Source organism: Mesoplodon densirostris, chromosome X (genome assembly GCF_025265405.1).
Source record: "Mesoplodon densirostris isolate mMesDen1 chromosome X, mMesDen1 primary haplotype, whole genome shotgun sequence".
Taxonomy (NCBI): Eukaryota; Metazoa; Chordata; class Mammalia; order Artiodactyla; family Ziphiidae; genus Mesoplodon; species Mesoplodon densirostris.
Genome location: NC_082681.1, coordinates 127,543,501 through 127,562,471, shown reverse-complemented (window position 1 = coordinate 127,562,471; position 18,971 = coordinate 127,543,501). Strand labels below are relative to the sequence as shown.

Here is an 18,971-nt window from a genome sequence, read left to right as displayed (position 1 = left end):
ACATGGACCACTTCTTCTTGGTGCATTCCTCTGTTGATGGACATTTTCGTAGCTTCCAAGTGTTGTCTATGGTAAATATTGCTGGAGTGCAGGATTTTCAGCCTGTATCTTTTTTTATGGTTTTGATTTCTTTGGCGGTACGTGGGCCTCTCACTGCGGTGGCCCCTCCCGTTGCAGAGCAGAGGCTCCGGATGCACAGGCCCAGCAGCCATAGCTCACGGGACCAGCCTCTGCATGGCATGTGGGATATTCCCGGACAGGGGCACGAACCCGTGGTTCCTGCATTGGCGGTGGACTCTAAACCCCTGCGCCACCAGTGAAGCTGAGCCGGTTTATTTTTTTATTTTTTATTTTTTGCGGTACGCGGGCCTCTCTCTGTTGTGGCCTATCCCGTCGCGGAGCACAGGCTCCGGATGCGCAGGATCAGCAGCCATGGCTCACGGGCCCAGCCGCTCCGTGTCATGTGGGATCTTCCCGGACCGGGGCACGAACCCGTGTCCCCTGCATCGGCAGGCGGACTCTCAACCTCTGCGCCACCAGGGAAGCCCAGCCTGTTTATTTTTGATTCTCATCCTGTCAGGCGATAGGCCCAGCAGTGGGTATGCTTGATTGAGTGGTAGCTCAGCATTTACCTTTCCAAGGCACCTCCTTTGTGTTTTCCTTACTGGCTCTTACCATGTCCCACGTTGAACCAAGGGTAGGCATTTCTCCTCAAACCCTTCAGCATTTACTGTTTGCAGACTTTTTGCTGATGGCCATTCTGACTGGTGTGAGCTGATAGGTTTTTTGTAATGTGGATTTGCGTGTCTTGAATTATTCCTAGTGTTCAACATCTTTCCACGCCTTTTTAAAGTTCTGTTAATATAACAGAAAAACACAGAGAGTACAATTAAACTCTTGAAATTGTCTTCTTGAAAGGTTGCCCTCTTTTGAATTTTTTGGTCAATTTTCGAACCCAGGATTGTTTTTGAGGTCAGGTGTCATTCATAGGCCTGTAATGAGTGTGAATATTTAGTGAGCATTAGCACTGGGTTTAAAGCTGCTGTTTTGGGAAACGGCCACAAGGCGGCAGCATTTCTCCATTCCCAAATCTGGTTACTAGGGCAGCAGAGCCTTTCTGGAAGTCCTGTTCCTAGGTTGTAAATTAAAATGGAATGTGCCAGGAGAAACCCCAATAAGTTTATGTCACATTACTTCTTGTTTTAGTTTTTTTAATCGGGGTAATGATTAGAATACTGTTTGTCCTCAGTGTACACAATCTGGTTCATTTGTGCATAACATATATATATATACATATATATATATTCATGTACAGAGCCACTTCCCATATAAATTATTGCAGAGTGTTCCATAGACATCCCTTGCTATACGGTTGGTCTTTCTGTTATATGTATTTAATAGGTATTTGTACACGTATGGTAACCCTAATCTTAATTTTTCCATTCCCCCCAACTGTCCTTTTAGATAAGCATAGTTTGTTTTCTAAGCCTGTGAGTGTCCTTCTCTGTGGAAATATGTTCATTTGTGTCAGTTGTTAGATAACGCCTACAAGTGATATCATAGGAAATGTCTTTTGCTTTCTGACTTACCTCATGTTCTGTGATTATCTCTAAGCTCATCTTTGGTTCCTCAAAGAGCAGTGTTTCATTGTTTTCCATGGCTAATATTCCATTGTGTACATGGACCACTTCTTCTTTTTCCACTCATCTGGTGATGGACCTTTTGGTTGCTTCCGTGTCTTGGCTATTGTGAAAATTCCTGCAGTGCAGCTGTTGAAGCCTGTGCCTTCTCGACTCTGGACTTCTCAGGTGAGAGTCTCAGCGGTGGGCCTGCTGAATGGAATGGTGGCTCAATTTTTACTTTGAAACACAGCTCCTTTCTGTTCTCATTATTGGCTGTTACCACTTTACATCTCACCAGCAGCTAGAGGGTACACAGTTCTGTAAAATCCCTTCAGCATTTATTGTTTGTAGACTTTTAGCTAATGGTAGTTGGCATGTGTGAGTTGAAACCTTTTTGGAGGTTAGATTTGCATGAGTCTAATAATTCCTGATGTTGAGCTTTTATCCGTTTTCCTCTTTTTTGAAAATGAGTGAGTAAAACTTACTCCTCCATACTATCTCCTTGAAAAATGTGCCAGTTTGGAATTTTTTTGGCCATTCCCTACCTCCGCACAATTATGTAGGTCAGGTGTCTTTACAGCCCTGAGTCCTTGTGAATGCTAAGTGACCATTAGCTGTGGGTTTAATGCCGCTCTAGCGGGAAACGGCCACAAGGCGGCAGCATTTCTACATTTCCAACTCTGGGTTTTTGGGCAACAGAGCCTTTCTGGAAATCGTGTTAGTAAGCTGCAAATTAGAGTGGAATGTGCCAGCGCAAACCCCCAAGAGCTTATATCTCCTAAATTGTTGTTTGTTTATTAAATTTAATTTTTATTAAGTATCAGAGCAAATTTGATAAAAATGTAGATTCTCCTAGGTGTACAGTTTCTGGTTCATCCTATCAATGTATCTGTCTATTCCTCTTTTGATCCTTTCCCGTGTATGTTATTATAGAGTGTTGAGTAGACCTCTCTTTGTATTCCATAGGCACTTTGTGATTATATATTTCATATGTTTTAGTGCATATCTCTTAACCCCCATGTCCTAATTCATACATTCCTTACTCCTTTCCATTTGGTTAAACATTAATTGGTTTTCTGAATCTATGCGTGTCCGTCTCTTGGAAATTATTTCGTGGGTATCAATGTTTAGGTAACACCTATAAGTGATGTCATAAGATGTCTGTCTTTCGGTTTCTTTCTTACTTCAAGTTGGGTGATTATCTCTAGATCCTTCTATGATGGTGCCAACGGCACTGTTCCCTGCTTTTTCATGGCTAATATTCCATTGTGTACATGGACGACTTCTTCTTGGTGCATTTTTCTGTTGATGGACATTTCGGTTTCTTCCAGGTCTTGGCTATGGTACGTTTTGCTGCAGTGCAGGATTGCCAGCCTGTGTCTTTTTGATTCTGGTCTAATCAGGTGAAAGGCCCATGAGTGGGCCTACCAGATCACATGGTAGCTCCATATTTACCCTTAAACGCACCTCCATTCTGTTCTCACTACTGGCTGTGACCAGGTTTCATCCCACCAGCAGCTAAAGGGTACACAGTTCTCTAAAACCCCTTCGGCATTTATTCTTTGTAGACTTTTTTGCTGATGACCATTCTGACGGCTGTGAGGTGCACATTTTTGTACACTGGATTTGCATGGCTTTATTGATTCCTGATGTTCAGCCTTTTTCCATTCCCATTTTGTTAACAAAAAAGAAAGAAAGTAAAAGAAACAGAAGACAAATGTGCATAAAATATGCCTCTTGAAACTGTCGTTTTGAAATATGGACGTCTCTTGAATGTTTTGATCGATATACGACCCCAGGATTTTTTTTCAGGGAGGTGTCATTTACAGGCCTGCAATTATTTTGAATATCAACTGACCATTAGCGCTGGGATTAAAGCTGCTGTTGTGTGAAACGGCCACAAGGTGGCAGCAGTTCTCCTTTACCAAATCCGGTTACTAGGGCAACAGAACCTCAATGGAAGTCGTGTTCTAGGTTGTAATTTAGAATGGAATGTATCAGGAAAGCCCGTTCAATTTATGTCTCACTATGTCTTGTTCGTTTTTTTAACTTAATTTTTATTTTTCATCACAGCAAGTTTGATTACAATGTTTGGCATGTTGTAGGTGTGCAAGATGTGGTTCTTTTACACATATACATATGTCTATTGTTCCTGGGATCCTTGTCCCATGTACGTTATGACAGAATGTTGAGCACTCTTCTCTTGGTATTCCATAGGTCTTTGGTGATTATATAGTTCACCTGTGTTTGTATATGTCTGTTAACCCCAATATCCTAATGTATCCAATCCTCACACCTTTCCATTGGTGAACCATACGTTTGTTTAATGAATCTGTGATTGCCCTTCTCTGTGGAAATATCTTCACTGCTATCAATTTTTAGGTAACACCTATAAGTGATATCATACGATATGTGTCTCTCTCTTTCTGACTTAGTACAAGTCGTGTGACTACCTCTAGACTCATCTACGGTGCTGCACATGGCATTGTGTCCTTTTTTCCTTTGGTTAATATTCCATCTGTACATGTACCAGTTCTTCTTTGTCCACTCATGTGTTGATGGACTTTTTGGTTGCTTCCATGTCTTGGCTATTGTAATACAGCGGCAATGCACATTTGCCTGCCTGTGTCTTTCCAATTCTGTCTTTTTAGGTTATAGGCCCAGGAGTGGGCCTGCTGGATCATACAGTAGTAAAATGTTTACATTACAAAGGCACCTCCATTCTGTTCTCATTAGTGGCTCTTACCAGGTTACGTCCCTCTTAAAGTTGAGGGTGTGCACTTCCCCACAACACCTTCAGCATTTACTGTTTGTAGTGTTTTTTTGCTGATGTATATTCTGACCAGTGTGAGCTGATACCTCTTTGTGGTTGGATTTGCATGCGTCTCATAAACCCTTGAAATTGAGCTTTCTGGCATGTCCTTTTTCTCTTCAAACTGTGAGTACAGCTTACCTCTTCAAATTGTTTTCGTGAAGTATGTGTGACATTTAGAAATATTTTGGCCATTACCTCCCTCAAGACATCTTGTGGGCAGGTTTCATTTACAGCCCTCCAGTACTGGTGCATATGAAGTGACCCTTAGCACAGGTTTTAAAGCTGCTGTTGCAGGTAACGGCCAGAGGGCGGCAGCATTTCTGCTTTTCCCAATCTGGTAACTAGGGAAACAGACCTTCCTGGCAGTGGTGTTCCTCGGTTATATATTAGAGTGGATTGTGTTCGGATAAACCCCCAAATGCTGATGTCTCCTTACTTATGTTTGTTTTCTAAATTGAATTTATATTTTTTATTGGAGTCATATTCCATTGTGTACATGGACCACTTCTTCTTGGTGCATTCCTCTGTTGATGGACATTTTCGTAGCTTCCAAGTGTTGTCTATGGTAAATATTGCTGGAGTGCAGGATTTTCAGCCTGTATCTTTTTTTATGGTTTTGATTTCTTTGGCGGTACGTGGGCCTCTCACTGCGGTGGCCCCTCCCGTTGCAGAGCAGAGGCTCCGGATGCACAGGCCCAGCAGCCATAGCTCACGGGATCAGCCACTGCATGGCATGTGGGATATTCCCGGACCGGGGCACGAACCCGTGGTTCCTGCATCGGCAGTAGACCCTAAACCCCTGCGCCACCAGTGAAGCTCAGCCAGTTTATTTTTTTATTTTTATTTTTTTTTGCGGTAAGCGGGCTTCTCACTGTTGTGGCCTATCCCGTCGCGGAGCACAGGCTCTGGACGCGCAGGCGGAGCAGCCACGGCTCACGGGCCCAGCTGCTCCACGTCATGTGGGATCTTCCTGGACCGGGGCACGAACCCGTGTCCCCTGCATCGGCAGGCGGACTCTCAACCTCTGCACCACCAGGGAAGCCCAGCCTGTTTATTTTTGATTCTCATCCTGTCAGGCGATAGGCCCAGCAGTGGGTATGCTTGATTGAATGGTAGCTCAGTATTTACCTTTCCAAGGCACCTCCTTTGTGTTTTCCTTACTGGCTCTTACCATGTCCCACGTTGAACCAAGTGTAGCCATTTCTCCTCAAACCCTTCAGCATTTACTGTTTGCAGAATTTTTGCTGATGGCCATTCTGACTGGTGTGAGCTGATAGGTTTTTTGTAATTTGGATTTGCACGTCTTTAATTATTCCTAGTGTTCATCATTTCTCCACGCCTTTTTAAATGTCTGTTAAAAAAAACAGAAAAAAACGGAGAGTACAATTAACCTCTTGAAATTGTCTTCTTGAGAGGTTGCCCTCTTTTGAAATTTTTGGTCAATTTTAGAACCCAGGATTGTTTTTGAGGGCAGCTGTCATTCATAGGCCAGTAATGAGTGTGAATATTTAGTGAGCATTAGCACTGGGTTTAAAGCTGCTGTTTTGGGAAACGGCCACGAGGCAGCAGCACTTCTCCATTCCCAAATCTAGTTACTAGGGCAGCAGAGCCTTTCTGGAAGTCCTGTTCCTAGGTTGTAAATTAAAATGCAATGTGCGAGGAGAAGCCCCAATAAGTTTATGTCACATTACTTCTTGTTTTAGTTTTTTTAATCGGGGTAATGATTAGAATACTGTTTGTCCTCAGTGTACACAATCTGGTTCATTTGTGCATAACGTGTATATATATATATATATATATATATATTCATGTACAGAGCCACTTCCCATGTAAATTACTGCAGAGTTTTCCATAGACATCCCTTGCTATATGGTCGGTCTTTCTGTTATATGTATTTAATAGGTATTTGTACACGTATGGTAACCCTAATCTTAATTTGTCCACTCCCCCCACCTGTCCTTTTAGATAAGCATAGTTTGTTTTCTAAGCCTGTGAGTGTCTTTCTCTGTGGTAATATGTTCATTTGTGTCAGTTGTTAGATAACGCCTATAAGTGATATCATGGGACATGTCTTTTGCTTTCTGACTTACCTCATGTTCTGTGATTATCTCTAGGCTCATCTATGGTGCCTCAAAGAGCTGTGTTTCATTGTTTTCCATGGCTAATATTCCATTGTGTACATGGACCACTTCTTCTTTTTCCACTCATCGGGTGACGTACATTTTGGTTGCTTCCGCGTCTTGGCTATTGTGAAAATTCCTGCAGTGCAGCTGTTGAAGCCTCTGCCTTCTTGACTCTGGACTTCTCAGGTGAGAGTCTCAGCGGTGGGCCTGCTGGATGGAATGGTGGCTCAATTTTTACGTTTAAACGCAGCTCCTTTCTGTTCTCATTATTGGCTGTTACCACTTTACATCTCACCAGCAGCTAGAGAGTACACAGTTGTCTAAAAGCCCTTCAGCATTTATTGTTTGTAGACTTTTAGCTGATGGTAGTTGACATGTGTGAGTTGAAACCTTTTTGGAAGTTAGATTTGCATGAGTCTAATAATTCCTGATGTTGAGCTTTTATCCATTTTCCTCTTTTTTGAAAATGAGTGAGTAAAACTTACCCCTCCATACTATCTCCTTGAAAAATGTGCCAGTTTGGAATTTTTTTGGCCATTCCCTACCTCCGCACAATTATGTAGGGCAGGTGTCTTTTACAGCCCTGAGTCGTTGTGAATGCTAAGTGACCATTAGCTGTGGGTTTAATGCCGCTCTTGCGGGAAACGGCCACAAGGCGGCAGCATTTCTACATTTCCAACTCTGGGTTTTTGGACAACAGAGCTTTTCTGGAAATCGTGTTAGTAAGCTGCAAATTAGAGTGGAATGTGCCAGCGCAAACCCCCAAGAGCTTATATCTCCTAAATTGTTGTTTGTTTATTAAATTTAATTTTTATTAAGTATCAGAGCAAATTTGATAAAAATGTAGATTCTCCTAGGTGTACAGTTTCTGGTTCATCCTATCAATGTATCTGTCTATTCCTCTTTCGATCCTTTCCCGTGTATGTTATTATAGAGTGTTGAGTAGACCTCTCTTTGTATTCCATAGGCACTTTGTGATTATATATTTCATATGTTTTAGTGCATATCGGTTAACCCCCATGTCCTAATTCATACATTCCTTACTCCTTTCCATTTGGTTAAACATTAATTGGTTTTCTGAATCTATGCGTGTCCGTCTCTTGGAAATTATTTCATGGGTATCAATGTTTAGGTAACACCTATAAGTGATGTCATAAGATGTCTGTCTTTCGGTTTCTTTCTTACTTCAAGTTGGGTGATTATCTCTAGATCCTTCTATGATGGTGCCAACGGCACTGTTCCCTGCTTTTTCATGGCTAATATTCCATTGTGTACATGGACGACTTCTTCTTGGTGCATTTTTCTGTTGATGGACATTTCGGTTTCTTCCAGGTCTTGGCTATGGTACGTGTTGCTGCAGTGCAGGATTGCCAGCCTGTGTCTTTTTGATTCTGGTCTAATCAGGTGAAAGGCCCATGAGTGGGCCTACCAGATCACATGGTAGCTCCATATTTACCCTTAAACGCACCTCCATTCTGTTCTCACTACTGGCTGTGACCAGGTTTCATCCCACCAGCAGCTAAAGGGTACACAGTTCTCTAAAACCCCTTCGGCATTTATTCTTTGTAGACTTTCTTGCTGATGACCATTCTGACGGCTGTGAGGTGAACATTTTTGTACACTGGATTTGCATGGCTTTATTGATTCCTGATGTTCAGCCTTTTTCCATTCCCATTTTGTTAACAAAAAAGAAAGAAAGTAAAAGAAAGAGAAGACAAATGTGCATAAAATATGCCTCTTGAAACTGTCGTTTTGAAATATGGACATCTCTTGAATGTTTTGATCGATATACGACCCCAGGATTTTTTTTCAGGGAGGTGTCATTTACAGGCCTGCAATTATTTTGAATATCAACTGACCATTAGCGCTGGGATTAAAGCTGCTGTTGTGTGAAACGGCCACAAGGTGGCAGCAGTTCTCCTTTACCAAATCCGGTTACTAGGGCAACAGAACCTCAATGGAAGTCGTGTTCTAGGTTGTAATTTAGAATGGAATGTATCAGGAAAGCCCGTTCAATTTATGTCTCACTATGTCTTGTTCGTTTTTTTAACTTAATTTTTATTTTTCATCACAGCAAGTTTGATTACAATGTTTGGCATGTTGTAGGTGTGCAAGATGTGGTTCTTTTACACATATACATATGTCTATTGTTCCTGGGATCCTTGTCCCATGTACGTTATGACAGAATGTTGAGCACTCTTCTCTTGGTATTCCATAGGTCTTTGGTGATTATATAGTTCACCTGTGTTTGTATATGTCTGTTAACCCCAATATCCTAATGTATCCAATCCTCACACCTTTCCATTGGTGAACCATACGTTTGTTTAATGAATCTGTGATTGCCCTTCTCTGTGGAAATATCTTCACTGCTATCAATTTTTAGGTAACACCTATAAGTGATATCATACGATATGTGTCTCTCTCTTTCTGACTTAGTACAAGTCGTGTGACTACCTCTAGACTCATCTACGGTGCTGCACATGGCATTGTGTCCTTTTTTCCTTTGGTTAATATTCCACCTGTACATGTACCAGTTCTTCTTTGTCCACTCATCTGTTGATGGACTTTTTGGTTGCTTCCATGTCTTGGCTATTGTAATACAGCGGCAATGCACATTTGCCTGCCTGTGTCTTTCCAATTCTGTCTTTTTAGGTTATAGGCCCAGGAGTGGGCCTGCTGGATCATACAGTAGTAAAATGTTTACATTACAAAGGCACCTCCATTCTGTTCTCATTAGTGGCTCTTACCAGGTTACGTCCCTCTTAAAGTTGAGGGTGTGCACTTCCCCACAACACCTTCAGCATTTACTGTTTGTAGTGTTTTTTTGCTGATGTATATTCTGACCAGTGTGAGCTGATACCTCTTTGTGGTTGGATTTGCATGCGTCTCATAAACCCTTGAAATTGAGCTTTCTGGCATGTCCTTTTTCTCTTCAAACTGTGAGTACAGCTTACCTCTTCAAATTGTTTTCGTGAAGTATGTGTGACATTTAGAAATATTTTGGCCATTACCTCCCTCAAGACATCTTGTGGGCAGGTTTCATTTACAGCCCTCCAGTACTGGTGCATATGAAGTGACCCTTAGCACAGGTTTTAAAGCTGCTGTTGCAGGTAACGGCCAGAGGGCGGCAGCATTTCTGCTTTTCCCAATCTGGTAACTAGGGAAACAGACCTTCCTGGCAGTGGTGTTCCTCGGTTATATATTAGAGTGGATTGTGTTCGGATAAACCCCCAAATGCTGATGTCTCCTTACTTATGTTTGTTTTCTAAATTGAATTTATATTTTTTATTGGAGTCATATTCCATTGTGTACATGGACCACTTCTTCTTGGTGCATTCCTCTGTTGATGGACATTTTCGTAGCTTCCAAGTGTTGTCTATGGTAAATATTGCTGGAGTGCAGGATTTTCAGCCTGTATCTTTTTTTATGGTTTTGATTTCTTTGGCGGTACGTGGGCCTCTCACTGCGGTGGCCCCTCCCGTTGCAGAGCAGAGGCTCCGGATGCACAGGCCCAGCAGCCATAGCTCACGGGACCAGCCTCTGCATGGCATGTGGGATATTCCCGGACAGGGGCACGAACCCGTGGTTCCTGCATTGGCGGTGGACTCTAAACCCCTGCGCCACCAGTGAAGCTGAGCCGGTTTATTTTTTTATTTTTTATTTTTTGCGGTACGCGGGCCTCTCTCTGTTGTGGCCTATCCCGTCGCGGAGCACAGGCTCCGGATGCGCAGGATCAGCAGCCATGGCTCACGGGCCCAGCCGCTCCGTGTCATGTGGGATCTTCCCGGACCGGGGCACGAACCCGTGTCCCCTGCATCGGCAGGCGGACTCTCAACCTCTGCGCCACCAGGGAAGCCCAGCCTGTTTATTTTTGATTCTCATCCTGTCAGGCGATAGGCCCAGCAGTGGGTATGCTTGATTGAGTGGTAGCTCAGCATTTACCTTTCCAAGGCACCTCCTTTGTGTTTTCCTTACTGGCTCTTACCATGTCCCACGTTGAACCAAGGGTAGGCATTTCTCCTCAAACCCTTCAGCATTTACTGTTTGCAGACTTTTTGCTGATGGCCATTCTGACTGGTGTGAGCTGATAGGTTTTTTGTAATGTGGATTTGCGTGTCTTGAATTATTCCTAGTGTTCAACATCTTTCCACGCCTTTTTAAAGTTCTGTTAATATAACAGAAAAACACAGAGAGTACAATTAAACTCTTGAAATTGTCTTCTTGAAAGGTTGCCCTCTTTTGAATTTTTTGGTCAATTTTCGAACCCAGGATTGTTTTTGAGGTCAGGTGTCATTCATAGGCCTGTAATGAGTGTGAATATTTAGTGAGCATTAGCACTGGGTTTAAAGCTGCTGTTTTGGGAAACGGCCACAAGGCGGCAGCATTTCTCCATTCCCAAATCTGGTTACTAGGGCAGCAGAGCCTTTCTGGAAGTCCTGTTCCTAGGTTGTAAATTAAAATGGAATGTGCCAGGAGAAACCCCAATAAGTTTATGTCACATTACTTCTTGTTTTAGTTTTTTTAATCGGGGTAATGATTAGAATACTGTTTGTCCTCAGTGTACACAATCTGGTTCATTTGTGCATAACATATATATATATACATATATATATATTCATGTACAGAGCCACTTCCCATATAAATTATTGCAGAGTGTTCCATAGACATCCCTTGCTATACGGTTGGTCTTTCTGTTATATGTATTTAATAGGTATTTGTACACGTATGGTAACCCTAATCTTAATTTTTCCATTCCCCCCAACTGTCCTTTTAGATAAGCATAGTTTGTTTTCTAAGCCTGTGAGTGTCCTTCTCTGTGGAAATATGTTCATTTGTGTCAGTTGTTAGATAACGCCTACAAGTGATATCATAGGAAATGTCTTTTGCTTTCTGACTTACCTCATGTTCTGTGATTATCTCTAAGCTCATCTTTGGTTCCTCAAAGAGCAGTGTTTCATTGTTTTCCATGGCTAATATTCCATTGTGTACATGGACCACTTCTTCTTTTTCCACTCATCTGGTGATGGACCTTTTGGTTGCTTCCGTGTCTTGGCTATTGTGAAAATTCCTGCAGTGCAGCTGTTGAAGCCTGTGCCTTCTCGACTCTGGACTTCTCAGGTGAGAGTCTCAGCGGTGGGCCTGCTGAATGGAATGGTGGCTCAATTTTTACTTTGAAACACAGCTCCTTTCTGTTCTCATTATTGGCTGTTACCACTTTACATCTCACCAGCAGCTAGAGGGTACACAGTTCTGTAAAATCCCTTCAGCATTTATTGTTTGTAGACTTTTAGCTAATGGTAGTTGGCATGTGTGAGTTGAAACCTTTTTGGAGGTTAGATTTGCATGAGTCTAATAATTCCTGATGTTGAGCTTTTATCCGTTTTCCTCTTTTTTGAAAATGAGTGAGTAAAACTTACTCCTCCATACTATCTCCTTGAAAAATGTGCCAGTTTGGAATTTTTTTGGCCATTCCCTACCTCCGCACAATTATGTAGGTCAGGTGTCTTTACAGCCCTGAGTCCTTGTGAATGCTAAGTGACCATTAGCTGTGGGTTTAATGCCGCTCTAGCGGGAAACGGCCACAAGGCGGCAGCATTTCTACATTTCCAACTCTGGGTTTTTGGGCAACAGAGCCTTTCTGGAAATCGTGTTAGTAAGCTGCAAATTAGAGTGGAATGTGCCAGCGCAAACCCCCAAGAGCTTATATCTCCTAAATTGTTGTTTGTTTATTAAATTTAATTTTTATTAATTATCAGAGCAAATTTGATAAAAATGTAGATTCTCCTAGGTGTACAGTTTCTGGTTCATCCTATCAATGTATCTGTCTATTCCTCTTTTGATCCTTTCCCGTGTATGTTATTATAGAGTGTTGAGTAGACCTCTCTTTGTATTCCATAGGCACTTTGTGATTATATATTTCATATGTTTTAGTGCATATCGGTTAACCCCCATGTCCTAATTCATACATTCCTTACTCCTTTCCATTTGGTTAAACATTAATTGGTTTTCTGAATCTATGCGTGTCCGTCTCTTGGAAATTATTTCGTGGGTATCAATGTTTAGGTAACACCTATAAGTGATGTCATAAGATGTCTGTCTTTCGGTTTCTTTCTTACTTCAAGTTGGGTGATTATCTCTAGATCCTTCTATGATGGTGCCAACGGCACTGTTCCCTGCTTTTTCATGGCTAATATTCCATTGTGTACATGGACGACTTCTTCTTGGTGCATTTTTCTGTTGATGGACATTTCGGTTTCTTCCAGGTCTTGGCTATGGTACGTTTTGCTGCAGTGCAGGATTGCCAGCCTGTGTCTTTTTGATTCTGGTCTAATCAGGTGAAAGGCCCATGAGTGGGCCTACCAGATCACATGGTAGCTCCATATTTACCCTTAAACGCACCTCCATTCTGTTCTCACTACTGGCTGTGACCAGGTTTCATCCCACCAGCAGCTAAAGGGTACACAGTTCTCTAAAACCCCTTCGGCATTTATTCTTTGTAGACTTTTTTGCTGATGACCATTCTGACGGCTGTGAGGTGCACATTTTTGTACACTGGATTTGCATGGCTTTATTGATTCCTGATGTTCAGCCTTTTTCCATTCCCATTTTGTTAACAAAAAAGAAAGAAAGTAAAAGAAACAGAAGACAAATGTGCATAAAATATGCCTCTTGAAACTGTCGTTTTGAAATATGGACGTCTCTTGAATGTTTTGATCGATATACGACCCCAGGATTTTTTTTCAGGGAGGTGTCATTTACAGGCCTGCAATTATTTTGAATATCAACTGACCATTAGCGCTGGGATTAAAGCTGCTGTTGTGTGAAACGGCCACAAGGTGGCAGCAGTTCTCCTTTACCAAATCCGGTTACTAGGGCAACAGAACCTCAATGGAAGTCGTGTTCTAGGTTGTAATTTAGAATGGAATGTATCAGGAAAGCCCGTTCAATTTATGTCTCACTATGTCTTGTTCGTTTTTTTAACTTAATTTTTATTTTTCATCACAGCAAGTTTGATTACAATGTTTGGCATGTTGTAGGTGTGCAAGATGTGGTTCTTTTACACATATACATATGTCTATTGTTCCTGGGATCCTTGTCCCATGTACGTTATGACAGAATGTTGAGCACTCTTCTCTTGGTATTCCATAGGTCTTTGGTGATTATATAGTTCACCTGTGTTTGTATATGTCTGTTAACCCCAATATCCTAATGTATCCAATCCTCACACCTTTCCATTGGTGAACCATACGTTTGTTTAATGAATCTGTGATTGCCCTTCTCTGTGGAAATATCTTCACTGCTATCAATTTTTAGGTAACACCTATAAGTGATATCATACGATATGTGTCTCTCTCTTTCTGACTTAGTACAAGTCGTGTGACTACCTCTAGACTCATCTACGGTGCTGCACATGGCATTGTGTCCTTTTTTCCTTTGGTTAATATTCCATCTGTACATGTACCAGTTCTTCTTTGTCCACTCATGTGTTGATGGACTTTTTGGTTGCTTCCATGTCTTGGCTATTGTAATACAGCGGCAATGCACATTTGCCTGCCTGTGTCTTTCCAATTCTGTCTTTTTAGGTTATAGGCCCAGGAGTGGGCCTGCTGGATCATACAGTAGTAAAATGTTTACATTACAAAGGCACCTCCATTCTGTTCTCATTAGTGGCTCTTACCAGGTTACGTCCCTCTTAAAGTTGAGGGTGTGCACTTCCCCACAACACCTTCAGCATTTACTGTTTGTAGTGTTTTTTTGCTGATGTATATTCTGACCAGTGTGAGCTGATACCTCTTTGTGGTTGGATTTGCATGCGTCTCATAAACCCTTGAAATTGAGCTTTCTGGCATGTCCTTTTTCTCTTCAAACTGTGAGTACAGCTTACCTCTTCAAATTGTTTTCGTGAAGTATGTGTGACATTTAGAAATATTTTGGCCATTACCTCCCTCAAGACATCTTGTGGGCAGGTTTCATTTACAGCCCTCCAGTACTGGTGCATATGAAGTGACCCTTAGCACAGGTTTTAAAGCTGCTGTTGCAGGTAACGGCCAGAGGGCGGCAGCATTTCTGCTTTTCCCAATCTGGTAACTAGGGAAACAGACCTTCCTGGCAGTGGTGTTCCTCGGTTATATATTAGAGTGGATTGTGTTCGGATAAACCCCCAAATGCTGATGTCTCCTTACTTATGTTTGTTTTCTAAATTGAATTTATATTTTTTATTGGAGTCATATTCCATTGTGTACATGGACCACTTCTTCTTGGTGCATTCCTCTGTTGATGGACATTTTCGTAGCTTCCAAGTGTTGTCTATGGTAAATATTGCTGGAGTGCAGGATTTTCAGCCTGTATCTTTTTTTATGGTTTTGATTTCTTTGGCGGTACGTGGGCCTCTCACTGCGGTGGCCCCTCCCGTTGCAGAGCAGAGGCTCCGGATGCACAGGCCCAGCAGCCATAGCTCACGGGATCAGCCACTGCATGGCATGTGGGATATTCCCGGACCGGGGCACGAACCCGTGGTTCCTGCATCGGCAGTAGACCCTAAACCCCTGCGCCACCAGTGAAGCTCAGCCAGTTTATTTTTTTATTTTTATTTTTTTTTGCGGTAAGCGGGCTTCTCACTGTTGTGGCCTATCCCGTCGCGGAGCACAGGCTCTGGACGCGCAGGCGGAGCAGCCACGGCTCACGGGCCCAGCTGCTCCACGTCATGTGGGATCTTCCTGGACCGGGGCACGAACCCGTGTCCCCTGCATCGGCAGGCGGACTCTCAACCTCTGCACCACCAGGGAAGCCCAGCCTGTTTATTTTTGATTCTCATCCTGTCAGGCGATAGGCCCAGCAGTGGGTATGCTTGATTGAATGGTAGCTCAGTATTTACCTTTCCAAGGCACCTCCTTTGTGTTTTCCTTACTGGCTCTTACCATGTCCCACGTTGAACCAAGTGTAGCCATTTCTCCTCAAACCCTTCAGCATTTACTGTTTGCAGAATTTTTGCTGATGGCCATTCTGACTGGTGTGAGCTGATAGGTTTTTTGTAATTTGGATTTGCACGTCTTTAATTATTCCTAGTGTTCATCATTTCTCCACGCCTTTTTAAATGTCTGTTAAAAAAAACAGAAAAAAACGGAGAGTACAATTAACCTCTTGAAATTGTCTTCTTGAGAGGTTGCCCTCTTTTGAAATTTTTGGTCAATTTTAGAACCCAGGATTGTTTTTGAGGGCAGCTGTCATTCATAGGCCAGTAATGAGTGTGAATATTTAGTGAGCATTAGCACTGGGTTTAAAGCTGCTGTTTTGGGAAACGGCCACGAGGCAGCAGCACTTCTCCATTCCCAAATCTAGTTACTAGGGCAGCAGAGCCTTTCTGGAAGTCCTGTTCCTAGGTTGTAAATTAAAATGCAATGTGCGAGGAGAAGCCCCAATAAGTTTATGTCACATTACTTCTTGTTTTAGTTTTTTTAATCGGGGTAATGATTAGAATACTGTTTGTCCTCAGTGTACACAATCTGGTTCATTTGTGCATAACGTGTATATATATATATATATATATATATATTCATGTACAGAGCCACTTCCCATGTAAATTACTGCAGAGTTTTCCATAGACATCCCTTGCTATATGGTCGGTCTTTCTGTTATATGTATTTAATAGGTATTTGTACACGTATGGTAACCCTAATCTTAATTTGTCCACTCCCCCCACCTGTCCTTTTAGATAAGCATAGTTTGTTTTCTAAGCCTGTGAGTGTCTTTCTCTGTGGTAATATGTTCATTTGTGTCAGTTGTTAGATAACGCCTATAAGTGATATCATGGGACATGTCTTTTGCTTTCTGACTTACCTCATGTTCTGTGATTATCTCTAGGCTCATCTATGGTGCCTCAAAGAGCTGTGTTTCATTGTTTTCCATGGCTAATATTCCATTGTGTACATGGACCACTTCTTCTTTTTCCACTCATCGGGTGACGTACATTTTGGTTGCTTCCGCGTCTTGGCTATTGTGAAAATTCCTGCAGTGCAGCTGTTGAAGCCTCTGCCTTCTTGACTCTGGACTTCTCAGGTGAGAGTCTCAGCGGTGGGCCTGCTGGATGGAATGGTGGCTCAATTTTTACGTTTAAACGCAGCTCCTTTCTGTTCTCATTATTGGCTGTTACCACTTTACATCTCACCAGCAGCTAGAGAGTACACAGTTGTCTAAAAGCCCTTCAGCATTTATTGTTTGTAGACTTTTAGCTGATGGTAGTTGACATGTGTGAGTTGAAACCTTTTTGGAAGTTAGATTTGCATGAGTCTAATAATTCCTGATGTTGAGCTTTTATCCATTTTCCTCTTTTTTGAAAATGAGTGAGTAAAACTTACCCCTCCATACTATCTCCTTGAAAAATGTGCCAGTTTGGAATTTTTTTGGCCATTCCCTACCTCCGCACAATTATGTAGGGCAGGTGTCTTTTACAGCCCTGAGTCGTTGTGAATGCTAAGTGACCATTAGCTGTGGGTTTAATGCCGCTCTTGCGGGAAACGGCCACAAGGCGGCAGCATTTCTACATTTCCAACTCTGGGTTTTTGGACAACAGAGCTTTTCTGGAAATCGTGTTAGTAAGCTGCAAATTAGAGTGGAATGTGCCAGCGCAAACCCCCAAGAGCTTATATCTCCTAAATTGTTGTTTGTTTATTAAATTTAATTTTTATTAAGTATCAGAGCAAATTTGATAAAAATGTAGATTCTCCTAGGTGTACAGTTTCTGGTTCATCCTATCAATGTATCTGTCTATTCCTCTTTCGATCCTTTCCCGTGTATGTTATTATAGAGTGTTGAGTAGACCTCTCTTTGTATTCCATAGGCACTTTGTGATTATATATTTCATATGTTTTAGTGCATATCGGTTAACCCCCATGTCCTAATTCATACATTCCTTACTCCTTTCCATTTGGTTAAACATTAATTGGTTTTCTGAATCTATGCGTGTCCGTCTCTTGGAAATTATTTCATGGGTATCAATGTTTAGGTAACACCTATAAGTGATGTCATAAGATGTCTGTCTTTCGGTTTCTTTCTTACTTCAAGTTGGGTGATTATCTCTAGATCCTTCTATGATGGTGCCAACGGCACTGTTCCCTGCTTTTTCATGGCTAATATTCCATTGTGTACATGGACGACTTCTTCTTGGTGCATTTTTCTGTTGATGGACATTTCGGTTTCTTCCAGGTCTTGGCTATGGTACGTGTTGCTGCAGTGCAGGATTGCCAGCCTGTGTCTTTTTGATTCTGGTCTAATCAGGTGAAAGGCCCATGAGTGGGCCTACCAGATCACATGGTAGCTCCATATTTACCCTTAAACGCACCTCCATTCTGTTCTCACTACTGGCTGTGACCAGGTTTCATCCCACCAGCAGCTAAAGGGTACACAGTTCTCTAAAACCCCTTCGGCATTTATTCTTTGTAGACTTTCTTGCTGATGACCATTCTGACGGCTGTGAGGTGAACATTTTTGTACACTGGATTTGCATGGCTTTATTGATTCCTGATGTTCAGCCTTTTTCCATTCCCATTTTGTTAACAAAAAAGAAAGAAAGTAAAAGAAAGAGAAGACAAATGTGCATAAAATATGCCTCTTGAAACTGTCGTTTTGAAATATGGACGTCTCTTGAATGTTTTGATCGATATACGACCCCAGGATTTTTTTTCAGGGAGGTGTCATTTACAGGCCTGCAATTATTTTGAATATCAACTGACCATTAGCGCTGGGATTAAAGCTGCTGTTGTGTGAAACGGCCACAAGGTGGCAGCAGTTCTCCTTTACCAAATCCGGTTACTAGGGCAACAGAACCTCAATGGAAGTCGTGTTCTAGGTTGTAATTTAGAATGGAATGTATCAGGAAAGCCCGTTCAATTTATGTCTCACTATGTCTTGTTCGTTTTTTTAACTTAATTTTTATTTTTCATCACAGCAAGTTTGATTACAATGTTTGGCATGTTGTAGGTGTGCAAGATGTGGTTCTTTTACACATATACATATGTCTATTGTTCCTGGGATCCTTGTCCCATGTACGTTATGACAGAATGTTGAGCACTCTTCTCTTGGTATTCCATAGGTCTTTGGTGATTATATAGTTCACCTGTGTTTGTATATGTCTGTTAACCCCAATATCCTAATGTATCCAATCCTCACACCTTTCCATTGGTGAACCATACGTTTGTTTAATGAATCTGTGATTGCCCTTCTCTGTGGAAATATCTTCACTGCTATCAATTTTTAGGTAACACCTATAAGTGATATCATACGATATGTGTCTCTCTCTTTCTGACTTAGTACAAGTCGTGTGACTACCTCTAGACTCATCTACGGTGCTGCACATGGCATTGTGTCCTTTTTTCCTTTGGTTAATATTCCACCTGTACATGTACCAGTTCTTCT

General features: G+C 42.0%; 1 long non-coding RNA gene across 1 annotated transcript in view; it reads left to right on the top strand.

Annotated features, from left to right (window-relative positions):
- The window catches only part of LOC132482010 (uncharacterized), a 34,922-nt gene extending 18,311 nt beyond the window's left edge, over positions 1 to 16,611 (top strand). The window contains exons 3-4 of the long non-coding RNA XR_009530856.1: positions 6,552 to 6,746; positions 16,422 to 16,611. This is a non-coding gene — a long non-coding RNA (uncharacterized LOC132482010). The remainder of the gene's footprint in view (positions 1 to 6,551; positions 6,747 to 16,421) is intronic.
- The last annotated feature ends 2,360 nt before the right edge of the window (positions 16,612 to 18,971 follow it).